This window comes from Castanea sativa, chromosome 5 (assembly GCF_040712315.1).
Source record: "Castanea sativa cultivar Marrone di Chiusa Pesio chromosome 5, ASM4071231v1".
In the NCBI taxonomy this organism is placed as follows: domain Eukaryota; kingdom Viridiplantae; phylum Streptophyta; class Magnoliopsida; order Fagales; family Fagaceae; genus Castanea; species Castanea sativa.
Genome location: NC_134017.1, coordinates 3,537,814 through 3,560,220, shown reverse-complemented (window position 1 = coordinate 3,560,220; position 22,407 = coordinate 3,537,814).

Sequence of the window (22,407 nt, the reverse complement as noted above, 5' to 3'; positions counted from 1 at the left end):
GCTGGTGGTATGAATTCTATTATAGATTATGACCAAAGAGGCACCACTAAAATGGAGCTGGAATGCTTGCTGGGGAATTCATTTCGACCTATCCTAAAGATTTAATATCTACTTGCTAAAAAGCATGTTCCATGCAGACTAAGAAGGCTGCTATTGGTTGCTAATCAATCACTACTAAATCCGCCTGGACAGAATAGCATAAATTTCTAGAAATCAACAAGCACACTGGAGGAGAATTTTGCTCAACTTGGCAATAATTATATGATAAGCATCATACATTGGAAATCAAGTATCATGAAAGATGGCAAGAGTTCATATTAATGCATGGGTAGGACACCAATTATACACTGCAAAATGACATAATTTGCAAAAAGGAAGAAAACCAACTCACATTTGAAATTGTAATTTAGGCCAATTAAATGTATAACATCTATAATTCAGAAACAGCAGGAATAATATTATTGTGTGTGCTAACATAGTCTTAACAAAACTATTTCCCCAATATGTTAGCATCTACCAGTAAAACAAATTGGAGATACATGACTAACTTTTGATTCGGAAATTGCTCCTATTAGAACAACACATTATACTGACAGATGACCACCAAATAATCAAAATGCAACAAAACAGTACCAGTATCCAAAACACAACACAGCTCATTGCAATAAAAAAAATTCCTACATATCAACAACAGAATGAATCAAAAAATTCCTACATACCAACGTTGCCGGCGATGAAAGCGGTTTGGGTTTGGGGTTTCTACAGCGGCGCCGGTGATGAAAGGGGTTTGGGTTTGGGGTTTCTACGGCGGCGCCGGTGATGAAACGGGTTTGGGAGTCCGAGTTTCACCGGCGATGAAATGGGTTTTCGGTTTGGAGAGTGAGAGTGTGCAACTGAGTGAGAAATGAGAGTGCAACTGAGTGTGCAACTGGTTTTAGTTCGCCATACTCGAGTATGAAATAATCGAGTACTTTAAAGAATACCCGAGCCTATAAAACTCGAGTATAATGGTCAAATACACAAAATTGCAATCCAGATTTATACTCGAGCCTCAGAGACTCGAGTACCACGAAAAGTACCCGAGTTCCTACAACTCGAGTACCAATCTGGATATTCAATTTTGTACCAGTCTGGATTGTCCGGCAAGAAGGGATGGGAATCCAGATTAGTACTCGCGTTTGAAAAACTCGGGTACTATATTTGCCAGTACTCGAGTTCTTCAAACTCGAGTACTTGGGGACATTTTTTTAACATTGATATTCCACGCTGGCATGCCACGGTGGAAGTGTAAAATCCAGTACTCGAGTTTGGTGAACTCGAGTACTGGAAAAAGTGGTACATCCCCAATTAGTTCCGAAACAGTGGTTTCTGCCTAAATTTTTTTAGAAATGGTGGTATTGGGCCGATTTGGCCAACTTGTCAGAGAATAATATTATGCCGACTGTTTTCAATCCTCAGCAAAACCGATTCAGGTCTCTAAGTCAGAGGCCCATGAAACTTTCCAGCTGTTAAGAGACACATTTGGGCCAGGTCCTGGAAGGCCTTTTAATGATTGTTAAGCTGGTACCTTTAAGTATGTTCAAAAGAAACTGTGAATTTCAACATTTTGTATCCTAGGGACCGAAAATTATATCTTGCACCCGGCATATATGCCGGGTGCAGGATATACCGGCTCCCTAGGGACAGAGATGACTGAACTAGAGCTCCATGATCATTTGAATGCAAACTCATTCACTAAAGAATTTTGAAGATGATCTGTATTAATGCCAATAACGCCATACCAAACTAATGTGACAAACAAATTGGTCCTACAAAATCCTTCCCATCTTACTATGGGCTTGTGCTATATTTTCTTTTGTAATTAAGCAATTTGAACAGAATTATTCAGACCAGCAGTTTTTGCTTGCTAGCCTTCTGTGACAGTTTCACCAAATTCTATTTAGTTTAAAACGATTAGGTTATGTTTGATAACAGTTTTTATTTTTTATTTTCAAAACTTGTTTTTGGGAGTATAAAGAAAAAATAATTTTCTTGTATTTTAGAAATAAAATACATGTTTGGTTAGTTGAAATTAAAAAAAAAAATTGTTTTTTGAAGAAAACAAAAACTAAAATATGTTATTACTAGGATTTGAAAAGTGTTAACTCATTAAATGAGACAAATTTATTAAATTAAACATGTCTTTTCATTGACTTTTGAAAACTAGAAATTGAAAACAACATTTTGCATGCTTTCAGTTTCCTTCATAAATTGAGTTTTGAGAACAATTTTTGTTTTTTGTCAATTTTGGGTAACTAAACAAGTTTTTTAGTCTCAAAAATAGAAAATTATTTTTGAAAACAATAAATAAGGGAGAAAAAACAGTTACCAAACATACATTTAGTTTCTACTATTTTTTCTTCAAAAGCTATAGCTTTTGGTAATGGTCTATTGCAGCTTTTTTCATTATGCGACATGTCTTTCGTAACGAATAAAATAAGGACAGAGTTTTCTTCTAAACGAATTTAAAGGGATGTTTTATCCGACTATTATGCGTTGACTCAAATAAATATTCATATATATCTTTAGTAACATAATCTATTTAAAAGTCACATAATTTGCTTAAATAACTCATTAAATAATCTAAATAAAATAAGATTGAGGGTCATTTGAAATGTCAAATAATAAAATTAAAGATATTATTTCAATCTGACAAGGAAAACTTTATTCATAATTAAAAAAAAATATTTGGTAATAAAAATAAAAATAAATTCATAATTAAAAAAATTAGTTTTGGTAATAAAATAAATAAATAAAGAACAATTATTCATTCAACATGTATATTGAGAATATCAGCTCTATGTTTGTTTTGTAAGATGTAACTTGTAAGAGCATCGACATTGGTATAGTTGTTCCAGTTAGGTTAATTAGTAAAGTTTTCGAGAACTGAATAAGAGATTTAGGGTTCAATTTTTGCCTATACCAAAAATTGAATAATTAGTATCTTGGTCAGATAATAAAAGAGTTATTATTAGAAGCAGACGCTTTAAAAAAAAAAACACACATTGATGAAGTTATATTTTTTAGCTTTTAAGAACTCAAAACTTGGTAAGATAAGAAATTGTGTGAATTGGGAGTGACCCAAGTTGCTTATCTTGAATCTTCAAAAGAATCAGTACATTTTTGTAAGGATTCCAAAGTCTCATCTCCTTCTGTCCTAATTTTACAAATGATACTCATAATTGCATTTTTTTTTTTTGTCAACGTTTTATGAACAATCAATCAAATAATGAATAGATCACCGCGCACCCTTGGTACGGTGGTCACTCTACAAGTATAAATGCTTGTGAAGTGTGGGAGCAAGGGTCAGAGTTCAAGTCTCCAAGAGAGAGCTTCACACATATATATACACTTAGATTAGGTTAGAGTAAAAAATTCTATCTTGTATAAAAAAAATCAAATAGTGAATAGTGGAAGTGTTCGATTCATTAAAAAATTAATGAAAGTGGTAAGTGTTCAAACTTGTTTTGGCTTGTTATAACAAAGCTATAATTGCATGTTTTTTGTTTTCATACACTAGATTGATTGCACTTTGAAAGTTTGATGTAGTTATAATAACATCGTCAATGACGATTGAGGAATTTTAGTTTTGCTAGAAATTACAGAGAAATGCTAGGGACCCCAATTTGGCACACTTTTGTGCCATAATTGACTATATGGCGAGTTGTGATTGGTAAGGGTGTGTTAATGGGCCATATGAGGACACACTATAACTAATCACAACTCACCATGTGGCGAGTTGTGGCATAAAATTGTGCCAAAATGTTTTATTATTTTAAGGAAAAACCAATCGCAATGGTTTTCAAGCCAACACAATAGTAAACAAATAACACATATAACTAAGGGCCGGAAGGGGGGGGGGGGGGGGCGGGCGGCGAGTGGGGGCATATCCCCCCCCCTTTCCCCTGACTCCTCCAAAAAATCCTTTAGGTACTTCTATTCTTAAGTAGTTTGCCTACCTAATATGGTGAAAAAAAAAAAAGAAAAAAAAAAAACTTCCTTTAGAGAAACAGACCCTGACACTAACCTAACAAAGGAAAAACAATCTCCCTCACGTATCAAAGGATTCAAAGCATGTGGCTTTTCACCTACTTCACTATTCTTTAAAGTAGCTTATATCTTGAGACAAGATTCTTGTCTCATATTTTCACCCATTTCACTGGTGTATTGTTTTGTTTTGCTTTTTGTTTTTTTTTTTTTTTTTTTTTAATTCATTGTACATACAACTTTTCTTGTTAAGTAATGCTAGAAATATTAACAAATTTTACTACATTAATCTTATAAGATGATGTATTACCATCACAAAAAATCAATTATATTTATTTAATTTTTTGTCTAGTGGTACTAATCATATTCTTACCACATCATTTTGTTAGCTTTTTGTAATAAAACTTGTAGCAAATTTAGTATGTTTTTGGTCTCAAATTTTTTAAATTAATATTCTATATCTTCACTTTTTCAATGTTTTAAACTTTGTTTTTATTATAAACCCAAATTCGTTCACAATTTTTTAATTATTTTTGTTATTATCAATTAATGTTTTTTAAATTAATTTCGTTTTTAATATCAACTTTTAATCTTACCTCTCCAAGATTGAAATCTTGGCTCCTCCACTGCTTATAACCACTGCTATAAAATCGTTTACATAACAAACCTATCGAACCTATAGCGGCAATTTATAAATCGCTGAAATAGATCAGGTTTTTCTTTTTTGGTAGTGTATATTAGTTCTTAATGTTTAACATGATCAATTTTAGTCTCTAGAATTTCAGAAAGTGAGCTATTTTAGTCTTTCTTTCATGTTTCGTTAATTTTCTTCTAGACGTGACTAACATATGAGGTGGCCTGATTTTTTTTTTTACTGATGTCGACACACACACAGATATAGATATATAAATATACATACACACACACACAAATACCTATGCAATGGACATTTTAATTTTAAAATATATAAATAAATTCAGACTATATTAATAATTAGTGAGTTACTTTAAATTATATAAAAGTTTTTTCAAAAGTAACTTTCCGATCTAATAAATTAATTTTACAATTTGAAATATATATATATATATATATATAACAAAAATGATTAAAATAAATTTTAATTTTTTAAATATAATTTGAAACTTTTCATAAAAAGAATTTTAGTAAAATAAAAATAAAAATTTCTTAAAATTTAAGAAATCAAGCTTTATATGGAGTAAACTATTACTACTATTTTTGGTAGTAGAATTTTGTTTAATTTATTTATTTGAGAAAAAAAGTACACTTTTAAATTAAATGAAACTTAGAAATGTTGGTTGATAAACTTGTTTGAGAATAAAATTATGCCAAATGACTCTTGGAAACTGATTCCTTACAAACCTACTTACATTTTCAAGCCTCAGCAATACCAAGATGGGTCTCTAAGAAGCCCAAGAAAGTTTTCTAACGGTTTGGTGTAGCCACACATTTGGGCCAGGTCCTGGAAGACCTTTTAATGATTATTAAGCTGGTACCCTTAAGTTTGTTCAAAAGAAATTGTGAATTTGACACATTTTGTAGCCTAGGGGCCATAAATGACTGAACTAGAGCTCCATGATCATTGTAATGCGAACTCATCCACTACAGAATTTTGAAGATGATTTGTACTAATGCCAATACCACAATAAACCAAACTACTGTAACAAAAACGAACGGGTACATAAAATCCTACCAGTCTTACTATGTGCTTGTTATGTTTTCTTTTGTAATTAAGCAATTTGATAAGAATCGTCTAGACCAGCAATTTTTTCTTGTTAGCCTTAGGTAACAGCTCCACCAAATCCTACTCAGTGTAACACGATTTTTTTCTGCTCTTTTTTTCATAAAACGCTATAGATTTTGGTTATGGTTTGTTGTAGCTTTTGTTCATTGAGGGTGATTTAGAGATAGTCATCAACTCCGATCCTTATAGGGCGAAGCTAATTCTATGTCCTCTATTGGTCACCTACTTCAAAATGCTAAGTGTCATATAGAGACATTTGGCAATTCTTTTTTTTTTCTCATGTTAGGCGTGAAGGTAATTTTATAACTCATAACCTTACTAAACATACTTTACATGTCACAAGTTTTTTGGTTTGGATAGAAGATATTCCACCAGTACTCCTTTATGTTATAATTCAAGCCGACTTAGTTTTGGTTCCTTGAAAGAAAATCCTCAGTTTTCTTCAAAAAAAAAATTGATTGCCAACACCTAATCCATTAGACCTAACATATTTTTAGTAAGATAACTCATGTTAAAGTCACATAATTTGCCAACACCTAAATGACTCATTAAGTTATTTGAATAAAATAAGGTGGATGATAATTAGAAATGCCAGATAATAAAATTAAAATTCTTATTTCAACTGGATCTCGTCTTAAACTTTATTCAAAAAACAGTTAGTCATTTAACATAAATAGTTGAGACTATCAACTACATGTTTGTAAGTTGTAACCAACCAAACGCTGTTCCATTTTAGGCGTTGGTTTGACAACTAAAAATTACTGATTTTGTTGAATATCCATCAATACTTGATAGCTAGTGCTGGTGAAGTGGACTAGCTAAAATTTCTATATAAGGTCTTTCACTTATACTAGATATGTCACACTTTCCTACCTCTTGTTTGTTTCTTTGTTTTTTTCCCACCATTTTTTATTGCCAAAGTCTAAACCCACCTCCATGTATTTGATGCACTTTTCGTTACAAAAATCTGAAACCCAACTTTTTGGTGGTTTAATTTTGACAAAGGAGCTCTCTTTTTCAAAGGAGTTCTACTTTATGAATGGTGCTTGTCAATGCCATACTAAAGTAGACAAAAACTCGTGATGCACTCGAGGAACATATTATATATGCTTATAGTCGTTCTTGTCAAAACGTAGGACCTAACATTTTATGCAAGGTTGTTAAAATCGGGAAAATGATATTTGAGACAAACTTGGAAAGATAAGAGGGTGTGGATTTGGAAACACGAGGTCAATAAGCTAGTCTCAATCTGATTTTTTTTTTTTCTTGAATCTTTACACTCTTGTAAGGATTCTAAAAGTCTTATCTCCTTGGACCTAATTTTATTTTATGAACGATACCTGTTAATATTAAAGAAGACACACACTCGTGATGCACGCGAGGATCAATTTATGGTTATAATATGTTTCTTGCCAAAATGCCTGCCTTAACATTTTATGAACAATCAATCAAGTAGTGAAAAGTGGAAATGCTCAATCGTGTTTAGTCTTTTAATAACAAAGCTTTAATTCGTTGCATTTGGTTTTTTTGATAAACTAAACTGGTTGCGTTATGAAAGTATGACTTTGTTATGAAACATTATCAATGATGATAGAGAAATTTCCAGAATTGCCTAAAAATCATTTTTGTCATTTAAGTTTGAAGTTAGTCAAATTAGTCAGCAACTTTTCCCAAAAATCACTAAAATGATTAACTTATAAGTCTAAAATGATTTTTGAGTAAAATTCTTTGACAAAAATAACCATTTTTAAACTTAAAGGACTTGGGGTAAAGTTACTTAGCTAAAATGACAAACTTTACATTTAAAGGAATAAATTGCATTTTTAGATAAAGTTAATGGGTGTAAATTGCATTTTTTTTTTTAATTGCTTCTTTGTCGAAACGGGAGGTTTGGCTATGATTGGGGGGTGTTCTAGATGAGTACGATTTGCATGTTATTGAAAATGGCAGTGTGCCCTTTAATGAAGTGGAAACCATGAGGCAAAGAGAAACAAAAAATTCTAGTATTGTGGGTTCCAATTAGCTTATCTAGTAAAATTTCTAATGGTTGAAAAAGAGATTTGAGGTTCAATCACAGTTTACACCAAAAAACTGATTTGGTGTCTTGGTTTGATGATAAGTAGCTATCATCAGGAGTAAACGTTATAGATTGAAATTCTTTAAAAAAAAAATGCTAATATTAATTTGGAGTTATTTTAGAATATATTTTCTTGTCTGTCAAATTTTACAGAGCCCTTTAATAGGCCCCTAAGTCTGTACACGTTTTTTTAACAATTATTCAATCAATAAAATTCAAACTTTTGTCTTTTTATTTTCTAGTAGATTCTAGACCTTTTTTCCTTGTGGATTCGAGATTATTTTCAGAAGTAAACATACTTTGTTTCTTGTTTTTTAAAGATAAACGTGTTCTGCTTCTTGATGCTTCTGCATCCCGCATCACATAGGGAAAGTTGAACAACCTCTAGACTCTCTTTGCTACACGATTTCAAAATTAACAACTATATCATCCTCTTCCAGGATGAGGCTCTCAATAGTGCAACCATATGTAATAGTAAAAGCGATCTATGCATCAAATTCAACAAAGATTACTGGACTTAAGCTTCTAACTTAATGACAATTATTTAATAAATTCATGGACTGCTCAATAAGGTAATATGATATTCCTTAAAAATGATTTTGTTAATGAACAACCTAAGGGTAATGGTTAAATTTATTTAATATTTTATAAAATAATATTTATATATATTTTTCATAAAATAAAGTCATATCTATATTAAAAAAAAAAAAGTAAACATAACTACAATAAATTTACCACTAGTGCAAAATCTAAATATATATTTTTTTAGAAAGTGACTTTTTTATTTATAATAAATGATCTATAGCAGAGAGGTTTAGAAATATAACTAAATTTTTTTTATTATTATTTAAGGAAAATCCAACAACAGCGGTTTTCAAGCCACCACAATAGTAAACAAACAGCACCTATAACCATTGCTATGAAATTGTTGACCTAACAAAACTACCGAACCTATAGTGGCAATTTATAAATCCCTGAAATAGTTCAGGTTTTTCTTTTTTGGTAGTGTATATTAGTTATTAGTTCTTAATGTTTAAAATGATCAGTTTTAGTCTCTAAAATTTCAAAAAGTGTGCTATTTTAGTCTTTCTTTCATATTTTGTTAATTTTCTTCTAGACGTGACTAACATATGAGGTGGCATGATTTTTTTTTATTGATGTCGACACACACATAGATATAGATATATACATACATACATACATACATATATATATATATATATATATATATATATAGAGCAACTATATTAATAATTAGTGAGTTACTTTAAATTGTAAAAAAGTTTTTTCTAAAGTAAATTCTCGATATAAAAAAATAATAATTTTACAATTTGTTATATATAATAATAATAATGATGATGATGATGATGATGATAATAATGATTAAAATAAATAGTAATTTTTAAATATAATTTGAAACTTTTCATAAAAGGATTTTAGTAAGATAAAATTTTAAACTTCTTAAAAGAGTACAATTTATTAAACTATTATTACTATTTTTGGTAGTAGAATTTTGCTGAGTACAATTTAATTTATTTATTTGAGAAAAAAGTACAATTTTAAATTAAATGAAACTTAGAAAAGTTAGTTGATAAACTTGTTTGAGAATAATATTATGCCAAATGACTCTTGGAAACTGATTCCTTACAAACCCACTTACATTTTCTAGCCTCAGCAATACCGAGACAGGCTCTAAGAAGCCCAAGAAAGTTTTCTAACGGTTTGGGGTAGCCACACATTTGGGTCAGGTCCTCGAAGACCTTTTAATGATTATTAAGCTGGTACCCTTAAGTTTGTTCAAAAGAAACTGTGAATTTGACACATTTTGTAGCCTAGGGGCCATAAATGACAGAACTAGAACTCCATGATCATTGTAATGCAAACTCATCCACTACAGAATTTTGAAGATGATTTGTACTAATGCCAATACCACAATAAACCAAACTAATGTGACAAAAACGAACGGGTACATAAAATCCTTCCCATCTTACTATGTGCTTGTTATGTTTTCTTTTGTAATTAAGCAATTTGATAAGAATCGTCCAAACCAGCAGTTTTTTCTTGTTAGCCTTAGGTAACAGCTCCACCAAATCCTACTTAGTGTAGCCCGATTTTTTTCTGCTCTTTTTTTTCATAAAACGCTATAGATTTTGGTTATGGTTTGTTGTAGCTTTTGTTCATTGAGGGTGATTTGGAGATAGTCATCAACTCCGATCCTTATAGGGCAAAGCTAATTCTATGTCCTCTATTGGTCACCTACTTCAAAATGCTAAGTGTCATATAGAGACATTTGGCAATATATATATATATATATATATATATTTTTTTTTTTTTTCTCTTGTTAGGCATGAAGGTAATTCTATAACTCATAACCTTACTAAGCATACTTTACATGTCATAAGCTTTTTAGTTTGGATAGAAAATGTTCCACTAGTACTCCTTTAATTATGTTATAATTCAAGCCAACTTAGTTTTGGTTCCTTGAAAAAAAAATCCTCAGTTTTCTTCCCAAAAAAAAATTGTCATTGATTGCCAACACCTAATCCATTAGACCTAACATATTTTTAGTAAGATAACCTCTATTAAAGTCACATAATTTGCATAAATGACTCATTAAGCCATTTGAATAAAATAAAGTGGATGGTAATTTGAAATGCCAGATAATAAAAATTAAAATTCTTATTTCAACTGGATCTAATCCAAAACTTTATTCATAAAACAATTAGTCATTTAACAGGAATAGTTGTGACTATCAACTACATGTTTGTAAGTTGGAACCAACCAAATGTTGTTCCATTAAGGAGTTGGTTTGACTACTGAAAATTACTGATTTTGTTGAATATCCATCGATACTTGATAGCTAGTGCTAGAGAAGTTGTAACAATCATGACCAGCTAAAATTTCTATGAAAGGTCTTTCACTTATACTAGATCTGTCACACTTTCCCACCTCTTGTTTGTTTCTTTGTTTTTTTCCCACCTTTTTTGATTGCCAAAGTCTGAGCCCACCTCCATGTATTTGATGCCCTTTTCGTTACAAAAATCTAGAACCCAACTTTTTGGTGGTCTAATTTTGACACAGGAGCTCTCTTTTTCAAAGGAGTTCTACTTTATGAATGATGCTTGTCAATGCCATACTAAAGAAGACAAAAACTCGTGATACACGTGAGGAACATATTATATATGCATATAGTCGTTCTTGTCAAAACGTAGGACCTAACATTTTATACAAGGTTGTTAAATCCGGGATCTTACGTAGGATCATGGGAGGTAAGTGAAATCGTGAATCGTAGGATCGGATCGTGGATCATAAGATCCTACATTATTTGAGAAAAAAACAAAAAATACACATTGGTATGTTAAATAATCACATAAATTATACATTTATTAATATAATTATCATACATCACTATATTTATTTATAAGCATCATTTAAAGAGGCCAAAAATCTCAAAATATGACACTCTATTAGAATATTTTTTATTCGGATCCAACTGACTCACTCTCTACATTAGAGTGGAAAAACTTGGTCTATTGAGATTTTATTTTTCATTTAAGTCCAACTGAGTTTTCTATCAAGTTTAAAAACATTACAAGAAATAAAGGTGGTTTGGAATCATCAGAATTGTGTGATCTTATCAATCCTGAACGATTGCAAAGATCCTTGAAAGATCTGGATTATTTTGGGCAGGTGAGATCGTAAAATCGTAGGATTGCAGGATCTAGATTGGGATTCTGACAACTATGATTTTATGAACACTTTTCTATAAATAAAAAAAAAAAAACATTTTATGAACAATCAATTATGTAGTGAAAAGTGGTTAAGCCAATTAAAAAGAAAAAAGAAAAAAGTGGGTCAGTGTTCAAGCGTGTCTTGTCTTTTTATAACTAATTAAGCTTTAATTAGTCACATTTTTTTTTTGGTTTTGATAAGATAACGTCATCAATGACGATTGACGACTGACAAATTTCTGGTTTGCCAAAAATTTAAGTTGCATATGTGCTAGCTTTCGTTTTGGTTTTGTTTTTTTGTTTTTTGTTGTTGTTTGACCTAGTTTTGTTTTTGTTTAAGTTATTTTTGTTGTTTTTATTGTTGTTAATTGAGGTTTTTTTTTATTTTTTATTTTTTAAAGGGGTTAAGGATTATGTTTGAGGAGCTATAATTATATTTTTGAAGTAATGTTATATTTACAATAAATCTTATGTGACAAACTGTTATTGGTAGGTAAAAAAAGATATCAGTATTGAACTTAAATCATAATCAATAGCAGCTTACTACCTAAGATTTATTGTAAAATTACTTTAAAAATGTTGTGGATAAAACATTAATTTTATATATTTTCAACCCTACAATTTTATTGATAATAATCTCTAAATTGTATCCACCACTCAATGGCTTCTTTTAGTTTGTCTTATTGGCTGACCAAGACCACCACTCTCCAAATTCATTTCACGCGTACTTCCATTTTTGTATATTTAAATTGGATGGAATTCATAGCTATCTATGCCTTATTAGATGTAGACATTCTAGATGTAATCTAAGCTTAGCTCTCTCTCACATGACTTAAACCAAACCTAACTCCACCCAACCTCCACTTTTTATTTTAAAAGAAGTAGGTAGTGTCACTTGGAATACATGGAGGGGCTAATTGAGTCTGCCCCACGTTTTTTGGGATTGTTTATAAATTAATGCTTTGAACATATCAATAAAGGGATTTCAACTTGAAAATGAAGTCATATTGAGGGTTATCTTTTTATCCTTTTTGGATCCTTCCAAAGTAGTGGTTGCAAAAAGAAACAAACATGATTAGAAAGTTAATGGAGGTCTAATATGATAGGATCATGTCTCAAATAATTTATAGTTAGAATATTAATAAAACGATAATATCGGCATCACTTCAATCAACAAAAAAAGAAATCATAATTAAGGCTCCTAAAAAGCGTAAAACATTAGATGGTGGAATGATGTCGTGGAAGTCTGAAGAAAGCACACACAATATTCTCTTTGATGGATAGAAACTAAATTATTAGTTTCTAGGCAGTGAACCTCGAATCCATGAGGGGTTCCATGAATCTACAAGGTGATAAATTAGAATTCATTGAAGAAAAGTTTGAGATAAACCCTAAAATTTTATTGGTAATAATCTCTAAATTGAATTTCCTTTTGAGGCTACAGTACGTTTAAATAGTAAAAACAAAACTTAAGGCAACTAGAAACCCTAAGGTAGCAACAAAAGAACATGATCCCCTAATTTGACAAAACAACGTTAATAGCACCTAAAAGTAAGGAAATAAATAACCTAAATCTAAAATAACAAAAATTACATAAAAATACTAAAATTAAATTATTACAAAATTAAATATAGAACCATGTTACATCAGACTCCACTTGAAACAAACTCCTCCTTAAATTGTTGGTCGAAATTTGAAATCTTTCACTCCAAATAAACAAATACTTTGAATGCTTTAATAACTTGATCTGGTTTCAAACTTGAATTCTTCATAAAGGGTAACATAAAATATCTTTTCATCTACCTTCAATTTATTTGCAATATCAATCAACAAAGGATTGATAATAAATTAAAATTTTCTACTCCAAGAAAATCAACATATTGTGTAGTCATCTCAACAAATCAACCGGAACTTGTGGGTGGTGGATGATGGACTTATCATCATATTTAATCTTAATTGGATCTTCCACATGTGGTATTGTATTTGTGTTTGCAAAACTTTTAAATCCTTATACAATCTAGAAAATTGTGCGGTCAATGGTTGTTAAAGTTCCCAATTAATATTTTATTTTAATGTTAAAAAATGAATATACAAGAGTCGTTCTTTTTTAATATTTTTGTGTCTGCAATAGATTGTGCAGATTCAAGTAATAGATTGAATCTGCACCATCTGTGGAATTTGCACCATTTGTGGCTTCTTCTTCTTTTTTTGCTACCGGGGACCTAACCGTGGAGGTAGAAGAGCTGTGGAGGAGATAGAGAGAAAAAACGTGCAAAGAGAAAGAGAGAGAGAGAGAGACATGCAGTGGAGAGAGAAAGAGTCAGCCATATAAATATTTTTGGGCTTAGAAATAAGTATAGAATGTATTAAATAAGAGATAATAAATGAGATCAATTAGGATATTAGCATTAATGGGACCTTCAATTTATTTGCAATATCAATCAACAAAGGATTGATAATAAATTAAAATTTTCTACTCCAAGAAAATCAACATATTGTGTAGTCATCTCAACAAATCAACCGGAACTTGTGGGTGGTGGATGATGGACTCATCATCATATTTAATCTTAATTGGATCTTCCAAATGTGGTATTGTATTTGTGTTTGCAAAACTTTTAAATCCTTATACAATCTAGAAAATTGTGTGGTCAATGGTTGTTAGAGTTCCCAATTAATATTTTATTTTAATGTTAAAAAATTACTATACAAGAGTCGTTCGTTTTTAATATTTTTGGGCTTAGAAATAAGTATAGAATGTATTAAATAAGAGATAATAAATGAGATCAATTAGGATATTAGCATTAATGGGACCTTCAATTTATTTGCAATATGAATCAACAAAGGATTGATAATAAATTAAAATTTTCTACTCCAAGAAAATCAACATATTGTGTAGTCATCTCAACAAATCAACCGAAACTTGTGGGTGGTGGATGATGGACTCAACATCATATTTAATCTTAATTGGATCTTCCACATGTGGTATTGTATTTGTGTCTGCAAAACTTTCAAATCCTTATACAATCTAGAAAATTGTGTGGTCAATGGTTGTTAGAGTTCCCAATTAATATTTTATTTTAATGTTAAAAAATGACTATACAAGAGTCGTTCTTTTTTAATATTTTTGGGCTTAGAAATAAGTATAGAATGTATAAAATAAGAGATAATAAATGAGATCAATTAAGATATTAGCATTAATGGGACCTTCAATTTATTTGCAATATCAATCAACAAAGGATTGATAATAAATTAAAATTTTCTACTCCAAGAAAATCAACATATTGTGTAGTCATCTCAACAAATCAACCGGAACTTGTGGGTGGTGGATGATGGACTCATCATCATATTTAATCTTAATTGGATCTTCCACATGTGGTATTGTATTTGTGTTTGCAAAACTTTTAAATCCTTATACAATCTAGAAAATTGTGTGGTCAATGGTTGTTAGAGTTCCCAATTAATATTTTATTTTAATGTTAAAAAATGACTATACAAGAGTCGTTCTTTTTTAATATTTTTGGGCTTAGAAATAAGTATAGAATGTATTAAATAAGAGATAATAAATTAGATCAATTAGGATATTAGCATTAATGGGACTTTCAATTTATTTGCAATATCAATCAACAAATGATTGATAATAAATTAAAATTTTCTACTCCAAGAAAATCAACATATTGTGTAGTCACCTCAACAAATCAACCGGAACTTGTGGGTGGTGGATGATGGACTCATCATCATATTTAATCTTAATTGGATCTTCCACATGTGGTATTATATTTGTGTTTGCAAAACTTTTAAATCCTTATACAATCTAGATAATTGTGTAGTCAATGGTTGTTAGAGTTCCCAATTAATATTTTATTTTAATGGTAAAAAATGACTATACAAGAGTCGTTCTTTTTTCATATTTTTGGGCTCAGAAATAAGTATAGAATGTATTAAATAAGAGATAATAAATGAGATCAATTAGGATATTAGCATTAATGGGACTTTCAATTTATTTGCAATATCAATCAACAAAGGATTGATAATAAATTAAAATTTTCTACTCCAAGAAAATCAACATATTGTGTAGTCACCTCAACAAATCAACCGGAACTTGTGGGTGGTGGAAGATGGACTCATCATCATATTTAATCTTAATTGGCTCTTCCACATGTGGTATTGTATTTGTGTTTGCAAAACTTTTAAATCCTTATACAATCTAGAAAATTGTGTAGTCAATGGTTGTTAGAGTTCCGAATTAATATTTTATTTTAATGGTAAAAAATGACTATACAAGAGTCGTTCTTTTTAAATATTTTTGGGCTCAGAAATAAGTATAGAATGTATTAAATAAGAGATAATAAATGAGATTAGGATATTAGCATTAATGGGACCTTCAATTTATTTGCAATATCAATCAACAAAGGATTGATAATAAATTAAAATTTTCTACTCCAAGAAAATCAACATATTGTGCAGTCATCTCAACAAATCAACCGGAACTTGTGGGTGGTTGATGATGGACTCATCATCATATTTAATCTGAATTGGATCTTCCACATGTGGTATTGTATTTGTGTTTGCAAAACTTTTAAATCCTTATACAATCTAGAAAATTGTGTGGTCAATGGTTGTTAGAGTTCCCAATTAATATTTTATTTTAATGTTAAAAAATGACTATACAAGAGTCGTTCTTTTTTAATATTTTTGTGTCTGCAATAGATTGTGCAGATTCAAGTAATAGATTGAATCTGCACCATCTGTGGAATTTGCACCATTTGTGGCTTTTTTTTTCTTTTTTTTCTTTTTTTTGCTACCGGGGACCTAACCGTGGAGGTAGAAAAGCCGTGGAGGAGATAGAGAGAAAAAACGTGCAAAGAGAAAGAGAGAGAGAGAGAGACATGCAGTGGAGAGAGAAAGGGTCAGCCATATAAATATTTTTGGGCTTATAAATAAGTATACAATGTATTAAATAAGAGATAATAAATGAGATCAATTAGGATATTAGCATTAATGGGACCTTCAATTTATTTGCAATATCAATCAACAAAGGATTGATAATAAATTAAAATTTTCTACTCCAAGAAAATCAACATATTGTGTAGTCATCTCAACAAATCAACCGGAACTTGTGGGTGGTGGATGATGGACTCATCATCATATTTAATCTTAATTGGATCTTCAACATGTGGTATTGTATTTGTGTTTGCAAAACTTTTAAATCCTTATACAATCTAGAAAATTGTGTGGTCAATGGTTGTTAGAGTTCCCAATTAATATTTTATTTTAATGTTAAAAAATGACTATACAAGAGTCGTTCTTTTTTAATATTTTTGTGTCTGCAATAGATTGTGCAGATTCAAGTAATAGATTGAATCTGCACCATCTGTGGAATTTGCACCATTTGTGGCTTTTTTTTTTCTTTTTTTTGCTACCGGGGACCTAACCGTGGAGGTAGAAGAGCCGTGGAGGAGATAGAGAGAAAAAACGTGCAAAGAGAAAGAGAGAGAGAGAGAGACATGCAGTGGAGAGAGAAAGGGTCAGCCGTATAAATATTTTTGGGCTTATAAATAAGTATAGAATGTATTAAATAAGAGATAATAAATGAGATCAATTAGGATATTAGCATTAATGGGACCTTCAATTTATTTGCAATATCAATCAACAAAGGATTGATAATAAATTAAAATTTTCTACTCCCAGAAAATCAACATATTGTGTAGTCATCTCAACAAATCAACCGGAACTTGTGGGTGGTGGATGATGGACTCATCATCATATTTAATCTTAATTGGATCTTCCAAATGTGGTATTGTATTTGTGTTTGCAAAACTTTTAAATCCTTATACAATCTAGAAAATTGTGTGGTCAATGGTTGTTAGAGTTCCCAATTAATATTTTATTTTAATGTTAAAAAATTACTATACAAGAGTCGTTCGTTTTTAATATTTTTGGGCTTAGAAATAAGTATAGAATGTATTAAATAAGAGATAATAAATGAGATCAATTAGGATATTAGCATTAATGGGACCTTCAATCTATTTGCAATATGAATCAACAAAGGATTGATAATAAATTAAAATTTTCTACTCCAAGAAAATCAACATATTGTGTAGTCATCTCAACAAATCAACCGGAACTTGTGGGTGGTGGATGATGGACTCAACATCATATTTAATCTTAATTGGATCTTCCACATGTGGTATTGTATTTGTGTTTGCAAAACTTTTAAATCCTTATACAATCTAGAAAATTGTGTGGTCAATGGTTGTTAGAGTTCCCAATTAATATTTTATTTTAATGTTAAAAAATGACTATACAAGAGTCGTTCTTTTTTAATATTTTTGGGCTTAGAAATAAGTATAGAATGTATTAAATAAGAGATAATAAATGAGATCAATTAGGATATTAGCATTAATGGGACCTTCAATTTATTTGCAATATCAATCAACAAAGGATTGTTAATAAATTAATATTTTCTACTCCAAGAAAATCAACGTATTGTGTAGTCATCTCAACAAATCAACCGGAACTTGTGGGTGGTGGATGATGGACTCATCATCATATTTAATCTTAATTGGATCTTCCACATGTGGTATTGTATTTGTTTTTGCAAAACTTTTAAATCCTTATACAATCTAGAAAATTGTGTAGTCAATGGTTGTTAGAGTTCCCAATTAATATTTTATTTTAATGTTAAAAAATGACTATACAAGAGTCGTTCTTTTTTAATATTTTTGTGTCTGCAATAGATTGTGCAGATTCAAGTAATAGATTGAATCTGCACCATCTGTGGAATTTGCACCATTTGTGGATTTTTTTTTTCTTTTTTTTGCTACCGGGGACCTAACCGTGGAGGTAGAAGAGCCGTGGAGGAGATAGAGAGAAAAAACGTGCAAAGAGAAAGAGAGAGAGAGAGAGAGACATGCAGTGGAGAGAGAAAGAGTCAGCCGTATAAATATTTTTGGGCTTAGAAATAAGTATACAATGCATTAATTAAGAGATAATAAATGAGATCAATTAGGATATTAGCATTAATGGGACCTTCAATTTATTTGCAATATCAATCAACAAAGGATTGATAATAAATTAAAATTTTCTACTCCAAGAAAATCAACATATTGTGTAGTCATCTCAACAAATCAACCGGAACTTGTGGGTGGTGGATGATGGACTCATCATCATATTTAATCTTAATTGGATCTTCCACATGTGGTATTGTATTTGTGTTTGCAAAACTTTTAAATCCTTATACAATCTAGAAAATTGTGTGGTCAATGGTTGTTAGAGTTCCCAATTAATATTTTATTTTAATGTTAAAAAATGACTATACAAGAGTCGTTCTTTTTTAATATTTTTGTGTCTGCAATAGATTGTGCAGATTCAAGTAATAGATTGAATCTGCACCATTTGTGGAATTTGCACCATTTGTGGCTTTTTTTTTTCTTTTTTTTTGCTACCGGGGACCTAACCGTGGAGGTAGAAGAGCCGTGGAGGAGATAGAGAGAAAAAAACGTGCAAAGAGAAAGAGAGAGAGAGAGACATGCAGTGGAGAGAGAAAGAGTCAGCCGTATAAATATTTTTGGGCTTAGAAATAAGTATAGAATGTATTAAAGAAGAGATAATAAATGAGATCAATTAGGATATTAGCATTAATGGGGATATATATATATATATATATATATATATATATATCCATTCTTAAATAAGAAGGCAGTTGTTTTTATTAACCAAGAAGATTGGGCAAGTGTGATTGGACAATTCCGTCATCACCCTATACTTCAATTCAATTTGATTCTTTCTTTTTTTCTAAATGATACTTGTCATACTAAGAAGACAAACCCATGATAAATATGAGAAATAGATTTTGCTTAAATTACGTTTTCATATCAAAAGATATGCCTTGATATCTTACGAACATTCAAGTATTGATTAGAACTTCTAATTGCATTATGATAATCTATTTTTTGAAACGCACATGAAATACTTCTTTTTTGGGGTAAAATGTATAAACTACCCTCTCAACTGTGGGTCAAAACTAAACTGATTAGCTGATTTTCTAATTGAAATTAAAAGTTCCTTGAACAATGAGAAATATCCAAAAATTGATCATTCTATCCAAATTTTTGTCTCTCCATATTTCAATCTTATTAAAAAATCTATTGATATATTCTCAAAATTAAAAATCTGTTTAAATTTAAGGATAGTATGAAAAAAATAAATAAATTCTTTAAGATTTCTATGAAAAAACCAAACATATGAATATTTATATTCCTAGACATTCAAATTTTAAGAAATCACATTCCAAGAAATTTGAATGTTTGGAGTAATATAGATTCACAAAGGTAAGTTGTGGCACAAACATAACTCTTTCAATAAAGTTAGAAAGAGGTACTACCATGCTGTCATCATGGCTAACCTATAAATTATTTATAGTTATTATAAAAAAATAAAAGATGACACAAACTCGTGATGCACACGAGGATCAAATTATGGTTAAAATATGTTTCTTGTCAAAATGTAGGCATTAACATTTTATGAACGAAGGTTCATCAAGAAAAAAAAAACATTTATGAATGATCAATCAAGTAGTGAAAAGTGGTAAAGTTCAATCTTGTTTTTTCTTTTAGGGTGCGTTTGTTTCAACGGTAAAGCAATTCTGGAAAATGTTTTCAGGAAAAGAAAATATTTTCAGGTGTTTGGTAACATTTTAAAAAATATTTTGGAAAATATTTTCTGGTGTTTGGTTGTCATCTTGAAAATATTATAGAAAATGCATTTTGTATTTGTTGCTCACATTTTCTCACATTTTCTCGGCTTCCAAACAAATATCATGAACAACAAAACCCAAAACAAAAAAAAACTCATCAAATTCTTACGATACAGCTCAACAAAACCCAAAAATAAAAAAATCTCATCATCAATTTTTCTCTAACAAATCAACAAAACCCAAATCGGTGATCTACGAAGAACGAAGACAGAGAGAGAGAGAGGCGACTGGCGATGGCGATCTACGAAGATCGTGCCGGCGCGGCGCGGCGAAGGCGAAGGCGAGATCGTGATCGGCGATGGCGAAGGCGAGATCGTGATCGGCGATGGCGACTGGGTTCGACGAAGAGAAAGGCGAAGGCGCGATCTCGCCGGGACTGGGTTCGACGAAGAGAGAAGCGACGGCGCGACTCGCCGGCGCGGGTTGGGGCGCGACTCGCCGGCGCGGGTTGGGGCGTGACTCGCTCTCTCTACTCTCTCTTCGTGCTCTCTCTCTCTCTCTCTCTCTTCGTGCTCTGTCTCTCAATTTTCTGGAAAATTCCCATTTGAAGGTAAAATACAAGTGGAAACGAATTTCCGGGTCAGAGGCCTAAGTTTTACAGTCAACAGAAAATATTTTCCGTTTGACCATATTTTCAGCACCTGCCAAACACCCGAAAACGCGGAAAACCATTTCCTGAAACCGTTTACCGTCGAAACAAACGCAGCCTTAATAACAAAGCTTTAATTCGTGGCATTTGGTTTTTTGGATAAACTGAACAGGTTACATCATAAAAGTATGACTTTTTTTTTAAGCAAAAAAAATATATCAAATTTGCCAAAAATTAAAGTTGCATTTGTGCGAGCTGTCAGGTTTGGTATCCTTGTATGAAATAACTTTATCATAAACCACTTTAACTAATAAATTGGGAATTAATTATTATAATCTAATAGTGGGGTATTGTCATACATAGCTTGGCTTACTTAATTATAATAATAAAAAAGTAAAGTATGCGGGCATATGGTTCTGCTTATATTTCATCATCAAAATAAGGTTTGGCTCATGACCAATGACTCCCATATATGGTGGAGAAGCTACAATTCCTAGGCGTTTTACAAAAATTAAAAAATAAAATAAAATAAAGGAGTGGCAATATCATAGGTGACGAGTACAATATTGAATGACGTCAAGATCATAGATGACGATACGGTATTAGTTATGCCGAAATAAAGGATCTTATATTAAAAAAAATAAAAATAAATAAAGGATCTCGTAAGCAACGGACTACAGTGGTCAGAAGGGCAATCATGGGTCAGTCAATATATAGACAAAGTATAGACACAGGAGCTCTCTTTTTCAAAAAAGCAAAGCAAGCGGTTCCAGCATTATGTTTTTTATTTTTTTGAATCTTCATAACAGTCACGGCTAGATACTTCTGTAAGGTTTCCAAAACTCTTACCTACCTAGGCTAGGTCCTAATTTTCTAAATGATACTTGTCATACTAAGGTGACAAACCCAAGATAAATGTGAGGAACAAATTTTGCTTAAATTACGTTTTCATATCAAAATGTAGGCCTTGATATCTTACGAGCATTCAAGTATTGAATAGAACTTCTAATTGCATTATGATATTCTATTTTTTGAAATGCACATGAAATACTTCTATTTTGGGGTAAAATGTATAATAAACTCTCCCGTCTACTACTGCGGGTCAAAACTAAATTGATTAGAAGATGATGTGCTGAAATCGTCAGTAAGTTGTAGACTCCAAAGGCCTATAATAGGTACCTATGGCATGAAAACAAAATGGACCAAACAGAAGACATCAGTGTGGTACCGGCCAAGAACCTTCTGAAGGTCAAATTAGTGAATGAGAAATCTCTAAGAATTCTATAGTGAAAGAGCTAGGGATTTTCTACGTACCTCAGGAAAGAAAAGATCTGGTCCTTATGTAGTGGTGAGTAGTGAATTGAGATCCCCTTAAATGTAGAGATCTTTCCTTGTGGATGGTATTTGGTGTTAGGGTTCCCGTGATTCTACGGTGTCTTTCCATATGATAAAAACATGTGAGCATGA